Genomic DNA, 21295 nt, shown 5'->3' on the forward strand with positions numbered 1-21295 from the left:
GTTAACCAATTATATCCCGAAATTAAATTAGATATTAAGCTCCATTTGTTTAGAGAAAATAATATTTTGAAAAACGTTAAGCAAGTGAAAAAAAAATTGTTGGAAAGAAAATATGTTTTAACGTTTGATTACAACGAAAAAACAAGAAGTTATAGATGACTACCATTTCAGAAGAGAAAGAAAAATGGAATAAGGTTTCAAAAAGTTGTAGGACAATTTCTTCATGTATTTTTCTATTAAGTAAACTAAAATTTTATAGTTTTTGCTGGCCCTCATCCTTATGAATCATCGAAGGATATCGACCATATAAACTGTGTTCTCTTGCAAATTTCCGGGGAATATGACGCTTCAAGATAAAAATGAGCAGGTTTGAAGAGAAAATTTTACAATTCAAATATATTTCCCAAGCATAAATACGAATAATTGCCAATCTAGATGACTTGAAGCACTCTTAACGTGAGGTTAATTACACAATGTATGTTTTTTCCACATCAATTATAATATGGCCCATACATGAAATATGAAATTAATCTTAAAATGGGGAAAAATGATCAATCACATTTATAAGAATTAGAACCCAAATGATCAATCACAGGACACAGTTGGGAAATGAAATACAAAATTAATCTTACAATGGGAAAATGTAGATATGGAATTAGGAAATGAAGTCAAATTGACAGCATAGGCTATGTTGCATGGACACTCGTCTTTAGTAGCGTTTCTGCGTTTCGTGTCTGTGTCCGTTTTCATTTGAAAACTATTTTATGAAGGTTATGTTTTAGAAATAACATTTCCTGTGTCCATGCAAAATAGAGGCAGGGGTATTCATAAAAGATTAAAACTTGCATAAAATATCACCTGAAAGTATAAGTTGTTCAAGAACTGAACTAATTCCTCCAACTCTTTCACCAGATTGGAAAATAAAAAACAGCAGTACCTACAATAAGCAAAAACACAGCTCATTATTCCAAATCGAGAAAGGAAGCACATCAAATCAATTACCAAAATCTACATTAGAAACAAGGAGAGAACTAATCACCAGATTAGTTGGAGAGAGGAGGATCGAGAAGCAGTGGTGAGATCGAGAAGCAAGGTGAAGTAGATTGAAGGCCCGAATCATGATTGCAAGCTTTGGCTGTTATGGGATTTCATATCAATTTTTCCTGTAATGTTGATTACAAAAGTTAAATACAAAAATTCAAGGACGGATTTCTCATTCCACCGCAACAAAAATTAACCTTTGCAACCAAAGCTGGCATGTGGCTTTTAATATAATGGTGATTCTATTACATACAAGGCCCATTACGTCATACCAAACGGACCATTAGTGAATTCAAACAAGAAAAAAAAAATCAATTCCCCTACATATTATACTTAAGAAAGTATAAAAACACACAGAAATTGGGTAGTAGAATCAAACAGGTGTAGATTAAATTAACAAAAGAAAATTACAAACTGGGTCAAAGCTAAAAAAAAAATCCCTTTCCATATAATCGCATCTTACACATTTAAAAATTTGGATGAATCAACAAAAACAACAGGATAGGCTTTGGGATCAAACTTGGATTAGCAACATAAACTAAAGATGTAGAAACTTTAACATTTTGATAATCTTACAAATAACAGTACCTCTGCTCATTTCTCACTATTATGACAGCGAGGCCTGTTTTCCACTAGAGAACCAAGCATCTTGATGTCGATTGCCACATTGTTCATATATATACATCTGAAAAATTTCAGAGCCACTGCACATGTTAACACCAAAGCAGAAACCCCTTCCTTCAACTCAAATGAAATATGATCTGTCTAGTTGCGTTATCTCACCAGTCTTCATCTTGCCTCAACACATTTTGGCAGATCAAGTTTTTTTCCAGATCAGCTCATCTGTGTGTATAAAGCTTGGATGTCTCTGTATATATAGGTTGCAGTGAAAGATAATTCTCATATTTCAATTACTTGTTGCAGTGGACAACCAAAAACAATGGGAAGTATGTTGTCAATTTCACCGAAATAATCCGTTGGCATCCAATTTCAGCTGACTCCAGTTTTTAAATTGAAAGCATTTACGCAAACTGAACAAGAGAATCTTCAATCAATGTTGAACTCGGCTAATTTAGACATCTGCAAAACGAAGTTTGAACTGTCTTCAGCTCTAAGCAAATAACCAGAGAACAGCATATGAGAATAGAAGGCAACTTCAGCCCTGACAAAATTGGAAACAGGTATTATTTGGCAAAAAGTTGTCACTTGCACCCCTGAATTTTTAGTAGATTTGGCCCTTAATACTTTTATTTCCAACACATTTAGCTCCTTAATGACATTTCAATGTTGGACTAATTGAGTTTAATCTTTACTCATTTATTATATAGTAAATTTTTCATTTTTTAATTTTACACATTTGGCCTATTATAAATTATAAACATTGTTTCAATATATAATATATAAAAATAAATATGAAAGCTTAATGCATAAATTTATAATAACAAAAATATCCTTAAACAACCGATTGTAAGTATAATAGTGGACTTTACACTCTAATGATTGTAAGTTAAATGTTTCCATGCCATATATTGACAAGTTCTTTTTCTATTAAATTTACTTTATATATATTTTATTTAATCACTAACTTTGAATTTTAGAAGAAAAAAAAAAAAAAAAAAACGTGTCAAGTTATTTTTCTCCGAAGTGAAACGAGCGTATCATTCTAGTTGTAAAATAAAATTTAAAACCCTTTGTTATACTATTGTTGTTAAGAGAAGATGACTAACAAAAAAAGAAACAATTTGTATTATTGTATTTTAATTGAAATTAATTTTGAATTTCATAAAAAAAAAATTAATTTTTTTTTAGATCAGAGACCCTAGGCGGCCACCTATGCAATTCCCCCCTGGAGAACAAATTAAAAAAATCAGAATATCGGGAGTAAGTAATTACATGCTTACCATTACATTACATTCTTTAGCTAAATATAATATTACTCAATCAATAATTTGTAATGTAATCAATATATATAATAATTAATTATACAATAAATTAATATATAATAATAACAACTGGAAAGAATAATTATAAACAATAAAAAATGGAAAAAAATTAGAGAGACTTCATGAGTTTTTCTGAACTCAACACAAACATAAGTTCAAAGTCAATTATTTTCTTCTAAGCAAACCTATACAGATTATACAATACTATTTTGTTCGTAAATGAGCTAAAAACCACATGGAAGTGATTCGTATCCGAACATTAAAGCATCCATAAAACAAAATATACCCTTACCACCATAGATTACGTAATAAGAATGTTAAAGAAGAGAGGAGCTAACTTTTTTTTCTTCTTTTTCATATTCTTCCCTGCATTAGTCAGAAACATAATCTTAAGACCACATTTAATTATGGAACATCTTAATCATTAATCGGACCTTGTAGAAATATGATCAGTTGATCTTTAAGCCAATTGCTTTTGATCAAACCTTAATCACTTCATTTTAGAGCTCTGTTAGAGATTAAGCATTTTCCACCGGTAATATTCTATGTATATAAATTGAAGATTCAAAATATGATACAACAGAGAATTTGCATTCAACAGAAAAACTATAGAAATATCACCTGAAAGTATAAGTTGTTCAAGAACTGAACAAATTCCTCCAACTCTTTCACCAGTTTGGAAATACACATCTGTCTCTCTCTTTCTATCAGTACCTACAATAAGCAAATGATAAGGATTAACCTCTTTAAATTAATATCTTGCATATATCTCTAATATTTATTTGTAATTATCTATCCGTTATTAGCTGTAATTATCTATTAGTTATTAGTTGTAGATCTTTCTGTTACAACAAACTTATCTCTGTATTTTCTAGGTTTGTATTCCTATTTATATTGCTGCTCTCTATCAATAATATTTACTTCAACTCATATCCTCTATATGGTATCAGAGCTATTCGATCCCCTTCTCATCTTTGCCAAATCGTCCTCTTCTTTTTCTCCTCCATCTTCTAACGCCACTTCCATGGCAAATTCCAGTTCTTCCCAAATCCTAAACTCTGATGACCCAACCAAACCATTCACTTTCATCACCATTCCAAATACAATCAAACTCACCCCAACAATGTATCTCTCATGGAAATTGCAGATTCAAGCCATTCTTATAGGGCACGATCTCTATAAATTTGTTGATGGAACTTTTCCCCCTCCTTCCTCCACGGTCATCATCGATGCAGTTGAAACACAAAATCTTGCACATAATTTTTTTTGGAACAGGCAAGATAAACTTCTGTTTGGTGCCCTAGTTGGTTCTCTTTCCCAATCTCTCATTCCGCTAATTCTCAAGCCAAAACCACCAAAGATATCTGGGATATTCTCGCAAATACCTATGCAAAACCTAGGAGGGGACATATCAAACAATTAAAAGATCAGTTCCATCGAATTTTGAAAGGAACAAGCACCATTACTGATTATATGCAGAGTATTAAGGCTTGTGCAGATCAACTTGCCGCGTTAGGTAAAACAATTGAACATGCAGATCTGATCGATCGAATTCTGCTTGGCCTTGACACACAGTATAGCCCTATCATTGAATCTGTCAATGCCAGAGACACCAATATCTCCTTTGAAGAATTACATGAAAAATTAATCAATCGAGAACTCATCATCAAGCAAAATAATCAAGATTCCTCGCTGCCTGCTACTGCTTTCGCAGCCTCCACTCGTTCCCAACATCGCAACTATGGTTCCAGTTACACTCCTGGAATTCTCCCAACTCCTCGTCCCAATTCAACCAGGCAGCCTCGCCCTTTCTTAGGTAAATGTCAATGGTGTAGTGTCCAGGGACATGTTGTGTCTCGATGTCAACTGTTCAAACACCAATTTCCTAATGTAATGCCACCTTCCTCTTCTTTCACCAACAATCGAGCTGCTCCTTCAGGCTACAAATCTGGTTCCCCTCAAGTTCATATTGCACAAATGCCTGACTCCACTTCTTCCACTCCTTGGCTTCTTGATAGTGGTGCATCCCATCAAGTCACCAATGATCTTCAAAATCTTGCTCTCCATGCTCCGTATGATGGCACTGAAGAACTCATTATTGGTGATGGTACAGGTTTGAAAATCTCTCACACTGGCTCTCTTGTCTTTCACCACTTATCATCTCCTATTCAACTCAATAATGTTCTCTGTGTCCCTTCTATTTCAAGAAACATAATCTCTATTTCCCAATTTTGTGCTGATAATAATGCCTCTATTGAATTCTTACCCAATTTTTTTCGTGTGAAGGATATCAAAACAAGGACTTTCCTTCTTCAGGGTCCAGTTAGATCAGGGGTCTATAAAATCTAGTCCAACTCACCTTAGGCCTTTACAAGCACTAAAACCAACTCTCTCGACTAGCATCATCGCCTAGGCCATCCATCTTTCAAAGTTTTCAATCAGCTTGTTTCTCAAAATAAATTAAATGTCTCTAGCATCTCTACTTTAGATTGTAATTCATGTGCTTGCAATAAAAGTCAGAAACTTCCTTTTTCTATTTCGACTATTTCATCTAATGCTCCTCTTCAATACATATACACTGATCTTTGGACCTCCCCTGTTCTCTCCCATGATGGTTAGAAATACTACATTATATTTGTTGACCATTTCACTAAATATATATGGTTTTATCCCTTAAAACAAAAGTCTGACACGTATAATGTTTTCATTCGTTATAAAGCACTTGTTGAAAAATTCTTCCAACTTCCACTTCTTACATTGTATTCTGATAATGGTGGCGAGTATGAAGCTCTTAAAAATTTTCTTGCTACTGATGGCATTTCACATCTCACAACTCCCCCTCATACTCCTCAACATAATGGTTTCTCTGAGAGACATCATAGGCACATTATTGAAACATGTCTGGCCCTCCTAACTCATTCCTCCCTACCTTTAACATATTGGTCTAATGCATGTGCCACAACAGTCTATCTTATAAATCGTCTTCCGACCCCAACTTTACAAAATGATTCACCCTATTTTAGACTTTTCGGCCACTTACCCAATTATAAAAAATTACGCAGCTTCGGTTGCCTTTGTCATCCTTGGCTGAAACCATACACTAAACACAAGCTTCAATCAAAATCTCTTCTTTGTATCTTTGTTGGTTACTCCCCTACTCAAAGCGCCTATTATTGCCTTGATCCCACAACTGATAGAATTTACACTTCTTGGCATGTTACATTTGTGGAACATAAATTCCCTTATGCTGATATTGCATCATCACCATCACCTCCTCAAACTACATTAGAAAGTTGGTGCCCCATTTCCATTCCTATTGCTCCCCATTCTACTTCTTTATCTCCTCAAACAACATAGTTATCCACTCCTCCTTTGTCCCCTACTGCTGTAAATTCCTCATCATCACGTATACAATCATCCCTACATTCATCAGCCCCTATTTCATCCCAACAATCTGCCACCTTAGAAAATACGCTCCAAACTCCCTCTAATGCAATCCTCTCAGATGTGTCCTCTCTCATTCCTTCACAATCATCCTCCCCTCACATATCTTCTCCACCTCCTTCCCCACCTCCCTCCTCTCATCGCATGAAAACCAGACTCCAAAATAACATTCGCAAGCCAATCAGTAAACTAAACCTTCATGCTCATATTGCTGATTCTGAAAGTATTCCCAAAACTATTGCACAAGCTCTAAAAAGTCCCGTTTGGAGGAAAGCAATGGATATGGAATTCAATGCTCTTGTTCGCAATAATACATGGACTCTTGTATCACCTTCGGTCTCACATAACATTGTTGGTTGTCGTTGGGTCTTTCGTATTAAACGTGATCCCAATGGAAAAATTACTCAGTACAAAGCCGGGCTTGTAGCCCGTGGCTTTAATCAAAGACCTGGCCTTGATTATAGTGAGACGTTTAGCCCCATTGTTAAACCAGCTACTGTTCGTCTGATACTTTCTCTTGCTGTAAGTCAAGGATGACCTTTGCGTCAACTTGACATTAATAATGCTTTTTTGTAGGGAACTCTCACTGATGAAGTTTATACTGTTCAACCACCAGGATACATTGATGCTCAGAATCCAACTCATGTGTGCAAATTGAATAAGGCCCTATACGGCCTAAAGCAAGCTCCTCGGGCTTGGTACAGGGAATTGCGACAATTTTTGTTGTCCTTGGGATTTCAGAATGCTATTTCAGACTCATCTATATTTATTTCTCACTTGAATGGCACAATTATTTATCTACTGGTATATGTCGATGATATCATTGTCACTAGCAATTCAGTGTCCTCTATTGAAGTTTTCATCAGTAAAATTTCTGCTCGGTTTTCACTCAAAGATCTGGGTAATCTTTCTTATTTTCTCGGTGTCGAAGTCCTTCCTCATACTGCTGGTTTGTTTCTTAGCCAACGAAAATACATCTCTGATATATTATGCAAGGCAAACATGTCAGATGCAAAGCCTGCAGCAACGCCTCAAGCTACCAATCCTCCTTTGACCTCTGCTGGGAAAATTCTTCCTGATCCCACTACTTATCGTGCTCTAATTGGCAGCTTGCAATACCTCAGTATCACCCGACCTGATGTTACCTTTTCAGTTAATAAATTGGCTCAATATATGCACTGTCCAACTGAAGATCATATGCAGGCTCTCAAGCGTCTTCTCCGTTATTTGAATGGAACATCGAACATGGGTATTGTTATCCATAAGAACTCTCCGCTTACAATACATGCTTTTTCAGATGTGGATTGGGCTTGTGACAGAGACGACTACATTTCTACCACTGCCTACATTGTCTACTGTGCCACGGCCTCGCCCGGGCGGACCGGGGGGTGGACACCATTGACGACAGATGCTGTGATTGGCGCCGAAAGCAACCATTCGTGGAATCAAGCTGCTCGGCAGGGCTGGAGCTCGGAGTATGGAAGAGTCACCACCCACGAATGGGAAATGAACACCGATCCCTTGCGGGAGACCGGTGAGGGTTCGGGAAACTTAGGTACGAGCCGAGAAGGCTAGCTCCTTTCCGAAGAAAGGTTACTAGGCACCCCGACATCGCCCGGTTATGAACCACCGGCCTCCTACATAGCATGTTAGGCGCTAACGGACTAATCGCATATTTCTTTAAGTTTAAAATTCATTTGAAACCTTTTCTTTCTCGTTTTGAAAACCGTTTTGAGCATATATTATTGGAAGCCATATTAGTAAAGAATCACCCATTTACATGAATTTAGAGTATATGGAAGAAAGAGGGAGATAGAAGAATAAATTGATTTATTTACAACGTGAATTGTGTCTTAAGCCGTACATTCAATCTAAACTAATCTCACTCCCCGAAAAGAAAGTTTATTTACATGGTTCGTGCCTTAATCGCCGTTGGAGCGATTTAGGCACGTTTCAAAACCCCATGGATTGACATGATGTTCACTCGAGTCGCCGTTGGAACGATTCGAGCATTTGAAAACGTGAAATAAGGAGTTTTATCCAAAAGCGTGATTAAGCATACAAGTCCATTTATTTTTGTACAAAACCGTTTAGTTAGAAAAACGATTCAAAACTCCATTATTTACAAGGAAAACGATTTTAATTACAAGGTTCGCTTAATCCGTCGTTGGAACGGATCAAGGTTTTAAAACGTGAGATTTTAGAAAGTCGTTTGAAATGGCAAAGAACTAAAAACCTTTTATTTACATTAAGCACATCTAGAAACCTTTAGTTTAAATAAACAAATTGAACTCTCTTTTTGTGGTTTATTTTCCTTTTTTCACTCAATTAACTTCCATTTGATCATAATTAAAACAACTAACAAATTAGACTCAAATTCACCCAACCAAAATACTTTTAAAACATATATATATATAGGAAATTGCAAAGGAGAATAAATATACATATTTATATAAATATACATTGTAAAGATTAAGATAAGAAAGAATAATAGTAATATATATACAAGAGTTATTAATAAGTAAAAAAAGGTAATAAATATACTACTAGATATAATATACTTGTATTCTAATTTGAAAACAAGTAAAGATAATGGATAAAGCCCATAATTAGAAAACTATATTTAATCCCAAAATAGTTTTTTTGTACATAATAAATATTTAAGAAATAACCCTCCCCTAAACAATAATTAATCTAGTTTAAATGATTTTTAAAGAAAACATATATATATACAAATAGCTTTACCAAAACCAAATTAATGTAAATTATACCCAAATGTACAAAATAAGTAAATACATAAATAATTATTAGTTAGATACCCCAAAAATAATTTTAATAAATATACTACATAGTTATATACATGTATATACAAGTCCAAATGTCAAAAAGTTAGGAAAAAGGCTCAAAAGTGGGATTTTTAAGATTCCAGCAGCTTTACCGACGGAACATCCGTCGGTAAACCACTTTTAGTGACAGAAAATGGAAAATTACAGAATGAGTCCAACAGTTTTCAGATTTATTAAAAGGTTTTAAATCTAATCTATTCTATCATTTTGGGCCTCCGAACTACCCAAATTGGATCATAGTCTATAACGGAGACTCCTAAAACGATGTTTTATTTCAAAATGTTATTTGGAAATATTTTTAAAATCTATATTTACAACATTTTAATCCCGAACTACCCTTAAATCGGGTCACGGTTCATGTTGGGACTTTAAAACGAGGTTTTTATTTTAAAACAAAACAAAACGTTTATTTAATACGAGACGAGAATTAAATAAATACGGAATAAATAAATGTGATAAATAAATAACTTAAAGCAATAAAAACTATAAACTAAATAAATAAAGGAAACAAAAGAAATAAATAAATAAATAAATAAAACGAGTCTAGTCCTCGGATAATACCTCAAGATCGGTATTGACGGCTTGATGTCGGTTGATTCCACGAGTTATGATTTTTTGGTGTTTTTTCGTATTTTGGTAAAATATTCAACTTTTAGGAATTTTCAATTTTTTAGGAAAAAAAAATTTTTTCCCAAAAAAATCACTTCTCTCTCTAAAAAATGTTTTAGAGTGAGAAGCTCTCAAAAATCCCCCCCCCCCTCAAATGCATGGGGATCCGTGCCTTTTATAGGCACGGATCCCAAAGTTGGGCGTGCGCCCAACGGGTGTTGGGCGCGCGCCCAACTTGCGCTGGGCGTCCCCAACTGCCGTCGGGCGTGTGGCTGACGCGGCTGGGCGCTCTCCCACGCCATCGGGCGCTCACGAGCCGTCTATTTGCCGGTACGCAATTCTTCGGGATCCTTTCGTGGTTTTTTTTATTATTATTATCTTTTTTTATTTTTTATTATCAAAATCAACCGCTTTAACCGTCTGCTATGGGTTTTCGTCACAGGTCCTCCGACTCTAGCAATTCAGTGTCCTCTATTGAAGTTTTCATCACTAAAATTTCTGCTCGGTTTTCACTCAAAGATCTAGGTAATCTTTCTTATTTTCTCGGTGTCGAAGTCCTTCCTCATACTGCTGGTTTGTTTCTTAGCCAACGAAAATACATCTCTAATATATTATGCAAGGCAAACATGTCAGATGCAAAGCCTGCAGCAACGCCTCAAGCTACCAATCCTCCTTTGACCTCTGCTGGGAAAATTCTTCCTGATCCCACTACTTATCGTGCTCTAATTGGCAGCTTGCAGTACCTCAGTATCACCCGACCTGATGTTGCCTTTTCAGTTAATAAATTGGCTCAATATATGCACTGTCCAACTGAAGATCATATGCAGGCTCTCAAGCGTCTTCTCCGTTATTTGAATGGAACATCGAACATGGGTATTGTTATCCACAAGAACTCTCCGCTTACAATACATGCTTTTTCAGATGTGGATTGAGCTTGTGACAGAGACGACTACATTTCTACCACTGCCTACATTGTCTACCTTGGTAAAAATCCAATTTCATGGGCATCTAAGAAACAACGCACTCGAGCTCGTTCCTCCACTGGAGCGGAATATCGAGCTGTAGCTAGTGCGACAGCTGAGGTTTTATGGCTGCGTAATCTCTTTCAAGAATTGAAACTAACATCCTCTGTAACTCCAGTAATCTATTGTGACAATGCTGGTGCCACATATGTTAGTGCCAATCCAGTATTTCACTCCAAAATGAAGCATCTCGCCCTCGATTATCATTTTGTCCGTGAAAATGTACAGTCTGGCACTCTACGTGTCTCTTACATCTCCACCAATGATCAGTTGGCGGATGCTCTTACAAAACCACTTTCACGATCTGTCTTTACTTCCTTGGTTCACAAAATCGGTCTCTCAACTTGGCCGACCATTTTGAGGGGGCGTGATAAGGATTAACCTCTTTAAATTAATATCTTGTATATATCTCTAATATTTATTTGTAATTATCTATCAGTTATTAGCTGTAATTATCTATTAGTTATTAGCTGTAGATCTTTCTGTTACAACAAACTTATCTCTGTATTTTCTAGGTTTGTATTCCTATTTATATTGCTGCTCTCTATCAATAATATTTACTTCAACTCATATCCTCTATAGCAAAAACATAGTTCATTATTCCAAATCGAGAAAGGAAGCACATCAATTACCAAAATCTATATTAGGAAAGGAGAGATCCAGTCACCAGATTAGTTGGAGAGTGGGGGATCGAGAAGGAGAGGTGAAATAGATTGAAGGCCCAAATCACGATTCCATATCAATTTTTCCTGAAATGTTGATTACAAAAGTTAAAGAACAAAAATTCACTGATGGATTTCTCATTCCACTGCAACAAAAATTAACATTTGCAACCAAACATGGCATGTGGCTTTTAATGTAATGGTGATTCTATTACATATAAGGTCCATTACATCATACCAAACGGACCATTAGTGAAATAACATTGCTTGATCATGCCAAGAGTTAGATATAATAGAATAGTTGAATTCAAATAGAAAGAAAAAAAATCAATTCCCCTACATATTATACTTAAACACGCAAATTGGATAGTAGAATCAAACAGGGTAGATTAAATTAACAAAAGAAAATTGCAAACTCAGTCAAAGCTAAAACAATCCCTTTCCATTTAATCGCATCTTACTCATTTAAAAATTTGGATGAATCAACAAAAGAATTGTTCTTAAATCAGCTCTGGGATCAAACTTGGATTAACAACATAAACTAAAGATGTAGAAACTTTAACATTTTGATAATCTTACAAATAACAGTACCTCTGGCCATTTCTCTCTATTGTGACAGCGATCCTATTTTCCACGATAAAACCAAGCATCTTGATGTCGATTGCCACATTGTTCATATACATCTGAAAAATTCCAGAGCAACAACACCAAATGAAATATGATCTGTCTAGTGGCATTATCTCACCAGTCTTCATCTTTCCTGGTGTTGATGTCAGTTAAGTTATAGTCTAACACATTTTGGCGGATCAAGTGTTTTTCCAGATCAGCTCATCTGTGTGTATAAAGCTTGGATTTCTCTGTATATATAGGTTGCAGTGAATGTTTATTTCTCATATTTCAATTACTTGTGCATTAAATAATCATCACATCCCTTTTCAGAATGAACACCAGAACAGTGGACAACCGAAAACAATGGTATTTTGCATCCAATTTCAGCATACTCCAGTTTTTAAATTGAAAGCATTTACGCAAAATGGACAAGAGAATCTTCAATCAATGTTGAACTCGGCTAATTTAGACATTTGCAAAACAAAGTTTGAACTGTCTTCAGCTCTAAGCAAATAACCAGAACACAACATATGAGAACAGAAGGCAACTTCAGCCTTGAAAAATTGGAAACAAGTATTATTTGGCAAAAGTTGTCACTTGCACCCCTGGATTTTTAGTTAGCAAGATCTGGCCCTTGTACTTTTATTTCCAACACATTTAGCTCCATAATGACATTTCAAAGAATATATTTTAGACATTAGGTTTAATTATAATAAGAAAACAACAACAACAAATATTTAAAAAAACTAAAATGTATGACAAATTATCTTCAATGTTAGTTAGCTATAGAATCACTTTTCAAATTATTTATCATTTATTGAAATTTTCCAATTCATCTATTATTTAAAAAACAAAATAGCAATGAAGTTGTATATAAATATACATATATACCAGACCTTCTAAGACTAGTTGAAGAAATCATTATCACAAAGGATTGGTATTGTTGAAAATTTGTATTCTTTATCGCAAACCTTGTGAAAAAAATAAAACATAAGAATAAGCAAAAGCATTTTATACCATCCCATTATATATAAAATTTAGAACATATAATTAAAACGGTGCTCCATGCTAACCTTATAGTTGAAATGAATAGTGTGCTCTTCCTCGCCTACTCCAACTTCTCTTGGCAATCTTGAAATGAATGCTCTCATACTTGGACATTCGCTTACACTAATACTTTCCAATGATAATGATGGACATTCCAAATCACCTACGTCTGAATAAAAACTTGAAAACTTTGGCAAACATTCCACAACGACTGGTTATAGTGAACGAAATATTATTTCAGCAGGATCCTCTTCCTGTATCACCATTTCCATCATCTCACAATTTTCCAGTACTATCTCTCGGAGCATAGAGAGGCATGAAGCCATGGACCAAGTAAATACAAGTACACCATCATGCTACAATTCACTATTTTGAGCACTCTCAGTTTGTTGAAGGCCAAATTGACAATGTAGGCTTCGTGTCATGCCTCCCCAATCTCGGTGTCCTTGTTTATGTATGATTAAGAGAGTATGGAGAAGATTTGTTATGGTAAACCTGGAAAGTGGTCTTTTGGGAAACTACGGATCTTAAAAGTCATTAACTACGCATTAGAGTGTCTCTTCCCATTTTCATCTGCCAAATGTTTTCTGCAACTTCAAGAAATGAAAGTGTCTTATTGTGCTAATGTGAAAGCTATAGTTGGTGAAGGGAGTGAAGATGGCCATTATAACAATGAAGAGATTGAGTTCACTCAATTGTGCTTCTTGAAGTTCAGTGATCTACCACCATCTCATAAGCTTTTGGAGAAAAAAAAAAGAAATTTAACTACTTTTCAATGAAATGGTATGTTTCTTTTAAATGATCGAATTGAATGTTTGTTTTCCTATTTTTATGTGGAAAATTAACAAAATATATTCTGCAAGTATCTTTCCCAACTCTCAACAAACTTGAACTTATATAGATGCAAGAGTTTGAAGTATGTGTTTACAACTCCAATGGTGAAATGTCTTATGCAACTCAAAAAGTTTTCAATAGGTGGATGTGACTTAGTGGAAGAGATAATACTGACTAAGAAATTTGAAGAAATAGAAGAAGAGAGCATCAATAAGATTGTATTTCCTAAACTAAGTCATCTTCGACTATATTTGCTTCTAATTTGAAAATGAAACACAATCTTATTGATGCTCGTTTCTTCTATTTCTTCAAAAAAAATTAGTCAGTATAATCTCTCCCACTAAGTCACATCAACTTGCCAAAACAACTTTTTGAGTTGTATAAGACATTTCACCTTCAGAGTGGCAAAGACAAACTTCAAAGTCATGAATCTATATACCTCCAACCTTATTAGTTTTAGGAAATATAAGCACAATAAATTTTTTTATTTTTCCAAATATATATAAAAAAAAAGTCCAATTCAACTAAAAGAAAAAGGAAAAAAGATATATCATTCAATTAAAAAGTAGTTCTATATGTCTAGTTGCCTTTTTTTTTTCCAAGAGCGTGTGAAGTGTGCTAAATCACTCAACTTCAAGCTCAATTGAGTGAACTCAATCACTTTATTAGAGTGATGGCTATCTTCACTCACTTCACAACTATAAACTTCATATTAGCATAAGAAGATGCTTACATTTTTTTAAGTTGCAACAAACATAACATTATCATTTAAAATTGAAAGAGAAATTTCAATTTATCATAGTTAACGACTTTGAAGATTTAAGTAATTTAACAAAAAATCCCACTGCAAGTGATCATAACAAATCTTTTTCAAACTCTTTAATTTATACAAAAACGACTCCAAGACTCGGAAGACATGACACAAGCCTTCATTGTCCATTTGATAAGATGCTAAACACTGCCAGAATCATTGTCAACTAGTAGAGTTCAATTGTGGAAGGACTTCACAATCTAGATCATCAACACTTAAATTCTACTCCCCAAATCATTACCATCCGCAACACTTAAATTCTACTCTCCAAATCATTATCATCTGCAACACTATAATTCTACTCTCCAAATGATTACCATATGCATCTTTCATTAAAACTTCGCGAGCCATCAAAGAAATGTAGAATCTGCATTTCCAACACATTAATAATGTTAGCCATCCATCAAAACTTAAGCAATCTCTATGAATTACTTCGAGTCTATAGCAATCTCTCAAATCTAATTGCTCTATTTCTCGCAATTCAACAATCTTCTACTTGTGCCAATAAAACCAACTCTCTGAACTTGTCCAAAATAATAGATTGGCTCTCTTAACGTTGAAAGTGTCTCACCAGCTCTCTAAACTTACTTGTCCATAAAAGTGTATTAGCTCCCTGAACTTTGCAAGTGTCTCACCAACTCTCCAAACTTGCTTATTCTGTAACAACTAAATATAAAAATCATAATACTATCTCTCAATCCTCATCCATTCAATCTCTCAAACTTATAACACTAACTCTTATAATAGGTTGAAAGGTAAGAGAAGCGAAAAAATCACCTCTCGAATAGATAAAGACGTATTTTTAGAATTTAGGCTTAATAAGTTTTTGTATTTAGTTGTTCCAAAATAAGCAAGTTTAGAGAGTTGGTGAGGCACTTGCAAAGTTCAGGGAGCTAATCTACTTTTATGGGCAAGTTTAGAGAGCTGGTGATACGAAATAAGCAAGTTTAGGGGGCTGGTGAGACACTTACAAAGTTCAGAGAGTCAATCTACTATTTTGGACAAGTTCAGGGAGCTGGTAATTGATAACTGGTGATGAACTTTCGACCGGATTCCTTCCCTGCGGGGGGCGTCGTTGGGTTCGACGGGGGAAGCTCCGATGCCAAAGTCAGTATTGGTGTAATGAATGAACTGTATTGACAAAGTAGGGTTTAGAGCGAGAATGTGTGTACCTCAATAGCTTGGGATGCAAGCTATTTATAGTCATGTAGTCGTAACTCCTAGAAACTAGAGAGTCTCCATTAATGCCTCATTAATGGCGGTTACTGATCTCATTCAAGTATGACCGTTAGTTCATTAATGGGTTATTAGTTGCCTTTATTGGGAATTGGCTGTGACCGTTCGATGAGCGGATCGAGGCATGATGGCGGGTCTCCCGTAGGTTTGACTACGGATGGCGTGTGGCGGAATCTAGGTGATTCGCCACTTGGATGGATTGCTCGATACGCCATTGCTTCCCAGATTGTCTGAATACGCGGTCGTTTTGGTAAATATCCTCTTTGATCCCGTAGGAAATATCTCGATGTTATCAGAAGCCCCCCCAAAGTTCCGTTGAAGTCCTTTAGGGCTTTTGCGATTCCTGATGTGCCGTCATGATGAGTCGCATTAATTACCGCTCTGTTCAAGGCCATTCACTGCGTGACAGGTGTCCCGGACGCACAGCTCGAGGTAAGTGACGGTACTTTCTTCAACCTCTCTCTTTCTCTTTCTACCTCACATGCTAATTTCCTTTCCATTTCGCTCGAGTTTTTTCAGAGCTTTCCCGGCATCAAGAATCTTCAAAGCTTCTGATTTCCATGTAAGTGAACCTTCTCGTCCTGTTCTTGTTGTCATCTGGGTTTTTATGAGTTCTTCTTCTGGCTCTACCATTGAACTCTTTAATTTAACCACTTCTTCTGAGCCTTTGTTTAGTTGGACCTCTTTTGAGAGTTCTAATTCCTCTAAAAGTACGCCTAGTTGCGATTCATCTGATTTGTGCAATTTGGTGAGGGAGAATAGGAATCGTTGCCCTCGTTTAATTAGAATCTAGAACCATTCCGCCACTGTAGCTCATATTGCTCCAGCGATAGATCCTAGGACCCTTTCTGGGATGGAGGCTTCCCCTTCAACTCCGATTAGGAAAAAGAAGCCTCGTGCAGAGATTACTTTGTCTCGTATAAGCGCAGTGGATCTTGCTGATTTGGCGGATCGTTTCCCGTGGATCAAAAATTACGAGACTGAGTTGGCGGCTGCCCATCAGCGACCCGCCTGTCCCCCTATGGGATATCTGTCCGTATACAGTAGCCATGTGGAGAGAGGATTTCATCTTCCTCTTCCCCGGATGATGGGGGATATCTTGGAGTTCTTTGGGATCACTGTCTGCCAGCTGCATCCAAATGGCTGGTTGGACATAGCTCTAGATTGTTACTTAGCTTCGAATCTAGGAGTAGTTCGTAACCCTCGTGTCTTCCGATCTCTTCATAAACCATCGAAGCGTCAAACCGAATCTTTCTACACCTTTGCCAAATTCAAAGGTTATTCGCCATTTTGTGGCGAGATGTCAAACGTCCATCTTTGGGACGAAAAATTCTTCTTTGTTAAAATGAAAAAGGGCGAATCTCTCGGATTCCCATTGAATTGGAATGCTAAGCCTCAACATATGGCGGGGGACTTGCGTATACTGACTAACAGCGATGAGGAAGTGGCGGACCTCATGAAGAGCATTAAGACGGATGCTTGGACGTGCGCCGATGCTCTGGAATTCATGATGAATGACATTCCTCTGGTCCGCCGTGTGGGGGATGTGATTACTTACGCCAAGTTTACCCAACTTGATGAAGGTAACTTTGTTTCTTACTTGAACTTTGATTATTATTTTTTGTTCCCTTATCAGGGGTTTATCTGAGGCTAGTCGAGCTCTTGTAGAAAAGCGTAAGAAACAGAAGGAGTTGGAGGCCCAGAAAGATGCGCAGGTGGCGGATCCTAGTAGGAGCTCTAGGAAACACCCTGCGGAGGGTGCCGTGGATCCCCCTCTTAAGAAAAGGAGATCAGCCACTGCTGGTGGAGAGAAACTACTGGTGGACGCCATGAAAGCTGGGAAGCCTAGGATGGATCTGTAGCAGGTATGTTTTACTTTACCGTTTGTCTCCCTTCTACTATGGATCTTGATTTTGGCCTTCCTTTTTCTTACATAGGTGGTTAAGCCCGACTTGGGAGGATATTGGCTCGCCAAGTATGGTGATAAAGGGTCCCTAGGGAATGAGTCTGTTATCAATGACCTTGATGAAGCCCTCGGTCAACTCGGTGAAGTGTAGGAGAGTCAAAACAAGTTCTCCGGATCAGCCCATGCCAAGATGGGGAAAAGGGAGCTCCTTTCGGTAAGCTTTATTTTCCTTATCTTATATTTTTGGATGAAAGAGTGATCTCCTTTGGGGAGATTTTATTTTTAAATCGTCCTTTGCTTTGCCAGGTGTATACGCACATGTGTGCTATGGAGGCGGATCTACTTCAAGGGGTGGCGGATAAAGCCACCATAAAAAGACTGGAGAAAGAAGTTGTCGTTGCCAGTGCAAATACTGCTTCCGCCATTGCCCTTAATGAAAGCAAGGACGCGGAGATCCGCAACCTGAAGGAGAAGATGGAGGAGGATGCCAAGAACCACAAAGCTGCCCTGTCGAACTCAGAGATTATGGAGGGTAACCGCGCTTATTACTACGGCGAGTGGATCATGGCCTACGTTAAGCTTTCCTACCCCGAAATTGATTTTGTGGATCCGGAATACATGGTCCCTGAAGTTGAGGATTGCATCAAGTATGACAGGATACCGAACATTAAGGATTTCATCTGTGATCAAATTTGGAAGGAGCTGAGTGGGTCAGTCGAGGAGAGCAAGCCTGTTGTTGATCTTGAATCAGATGATCTCGGCGAAGCATCCCAAGAGGCGGGTGACAAGGCCAATGATTCGGTGATTGATTGTACGGCTCCCCAGGCAGGAACTATCATTACGGAGAATGAGGTTCCTCCAGAGAGCGTATCTTTAGAGAAAGACGCTAAGGAGGATGATGTTGGTCCCGTGTAATTAGTTCCAATGGGGGGTTAGGAACTAATGTAACTTTTTCGCTTAATTATGCTGACTTAATCAATTCTTTATTTTACTTAACTTAGTTTTGGTCAGCACGACCGAGAGAGACGTAAGACAGCTTTAGTCAGATGCTGACTAGAACAGTTTTACATGCGAGTTGGGAAATAACACTTAGGTCAGCTTCCAACTCAGCACTTTGATTACTCAGTGTCAGCTTATACAATTTATATCCTGAGTAATTTAAACAAGCAACACATACATATATATATTGAGAGAGAGTTAGAAATTACTCAGCAGACTTATACTGGTTCGGCCTCACCGCCTACGTCCAGTCCCTAGAATCCTTCCGGGCTTTTTTAATCCAATACTGAGCTCTTTAAAGGTAGAGCACAAACCGTTTACAAGGCAGTTGAATATGCAAGAGTACCTTCCTTTATTCGTCTACTCAACTCCACTAAGCGCTATAACCGAACACTTAGATTTTCTCTACCGCTGAGTACTAAAACCGAGTACTCAACACTACTCTCTCAATTTTTACAGTTGATACAAACTTGTTCTTTCTAGATGAAGAACACTTTAGATGAATACAAATTCAATCTAGCTTTTACACAGAGATAGAAATTTGGTGTAAGATCTTTTTCTTGTTTGAGTGTGCTTTGTATGTATACTCTTTTCCTTTTTTTTGTATTTCGGCAAAGGATCCAAGTGAAGCACTTGTCCTTTTATAGTGAATTCCTGAGGCGGCAATCATTTGAATCTGGAAGTATCCGTTGAATTCAAAAGGCTCCTTGCGTCATTCACTGGTCAGCATATAGATTTTGCAGGGCAATCCTGTCATCTGAAATTAGCAGGCGTCAGGCTTGTCTTCTTCGGCCAGGTTCATCTTCTAGCGCCAGTTTCGTCTTTTAGCTAACGGCCAATTGACATATGCATCTCGAAACTGTCTTCGTGCGTAATTCCAAAGCTTCTGTATTGGTGCAGACAGTTGTCAGATCTTGTCTTTTAGCAAACGGATCATTCGTGCTGTCCTGATGAACACTCAACTTGACTTCTTTGACGTTGCCTTAGATCTTTGTCTCTGGCGAGGCTGAGTCAAATTCTACTCAGCTTCTATGGTCAGCTTCGTCTTCAAGCGTTTGTTCTGAAGATGGCTTTTCTTCTAATATGCTGAGTCATGTTTCACTCAGCTTCATCTTCAAGCGTTTGTTCTGAAGATGGCTTTTCTTCTAATATGTTGAGTCGTGTTTCACTCAGCTTCTGTGCCTCATGCTGACTTCATTCTGTCGTTCTTTTTATTTCTGTTTACTTAAAATTATACTCAACATTGAACAAACACATTAGTACAATTAAACCAAAGCACCTAAATTTAATTGCCCCTTAATCATGGATTAACTTAAATAATTTTGTCAAATCAAAATCATGTTGGAAAGGTATTTCAACAAACTCCCCCATTTTGATGTTGGCAAAAATATTTAATTGTGGAACTCAGCATTGAGATTCCCCATGATTGAATCACTTTTTATTCTTCTGAAGTTACTCCCCCGTAAGGGTTGCATCTGTTGACTTAAATTAACTCTAAACCTTCTAAGATTTAATCGAGTAAACATAAGACATTCCTATACTGACTTAGTTCAATTCTAGACCTTCCAAGATCTAATTCAAGATGAGCCTAGGTCAGCTTTTCAGAAGAGTTTAATGCTTGGAACATATAGTCGTTACTCAGTGTGGCACATAGGTATCAGAGTTATTGTATGGATATTAGATTTATATGTGCTGAGTATATTTTACTCGTACTTTCCTTATGTTCACAAGATTTTTACTTTGTTCAATGTTTAGATTAAGTATGACAGATCAGCATAGAATTATAATAGGTAAGCATCGCATACAGATAAGTCAGTTTGGAAAAGAAACAATGCTTATATAGATAGTCAGTACAACAAAAATAGAACATGTCAAAGGTTACAAGTCTAAGACTATTCCTAATCTATCTTTTTATGTTAACTTGAAGTTTGCCTTTGGCAGTTCTTTGTTGCTGACTTGGATTCCTTGGGTCAGCAGAAGATGGTCCAGGCTTCTGCTGAGTTATCTCCCTTTGTCTCGGCTGAGTTCCATCAGCGCGTTCTTTCTCCCCCGTTTTGCCAGCATCGGGATTGGTAGGAGGAAAGAAGATTCCCTATTGAGCAGCACGAGCCAATTTGGATGAGTACATTTGAAGGTGACTCGTACTTTCCCGAAGACCGTCGAAGACTGCCATGCCATCGGCCATAGTGGAAGCGGGGATCTTAATGTTGGCACTGAGCATACTTAAAAGATACTCTTGAGATTTCCCGATCCAAGTGATAGATTCTGTCAGTTTGGCATAGGATT

The 21295-nt window shown here is 36.9% G+C and overlaps 1 long non-coding RNA gene across 7 annotated transcripts; it reads right to left on the reverse strand.

Annotated features, from left to right (window-relative positions):
• Window positions 1-502: 502 nt before the first annotated feature.
• LOC136223087 (uncharacterized) lies at window positions 503-5199 on the reverse strand. 7 transcript variants are annotated; one of them, XR_010685811.1, is made up of 5 exons: window positions 3606-5199; window positions 1825-2121; window positions 1630-1726; window positions 1040-1163; window positions 503-937 (listed from the first exon to the last, which is right to left on the reverse strand). It is a non-coding gene; the product is annotated as an uncharacterized lncRNA (long non-coding RNA). The 7 variants fall into 7 exon arrangements; XR_010685810.1 differs by having other exon boundaries at window positions 1630-2121; XR_010685813.1 differs by lacking the exons at window positions 503-937; window positions 1040-1163 and having other exon boundaries at window positions 1412-1726.
• Window positions 5200-21295: the final 16096 nt, after the last annotated feature.

Source organism: Euphorbia lathyris, chromosome 3 (assembly GCF_963576675.1).
Source record: "Euphorbia lathyris chromosome 3, ddEupLath1.1, whole genome shotgun sequence".
NCBI lineage: Eukaryota > Viridiplantae > Streptophyta > Magnoliopsida > Malpighiales > Euphorbiaceae > Euphorbia > Euphorbia lathyris.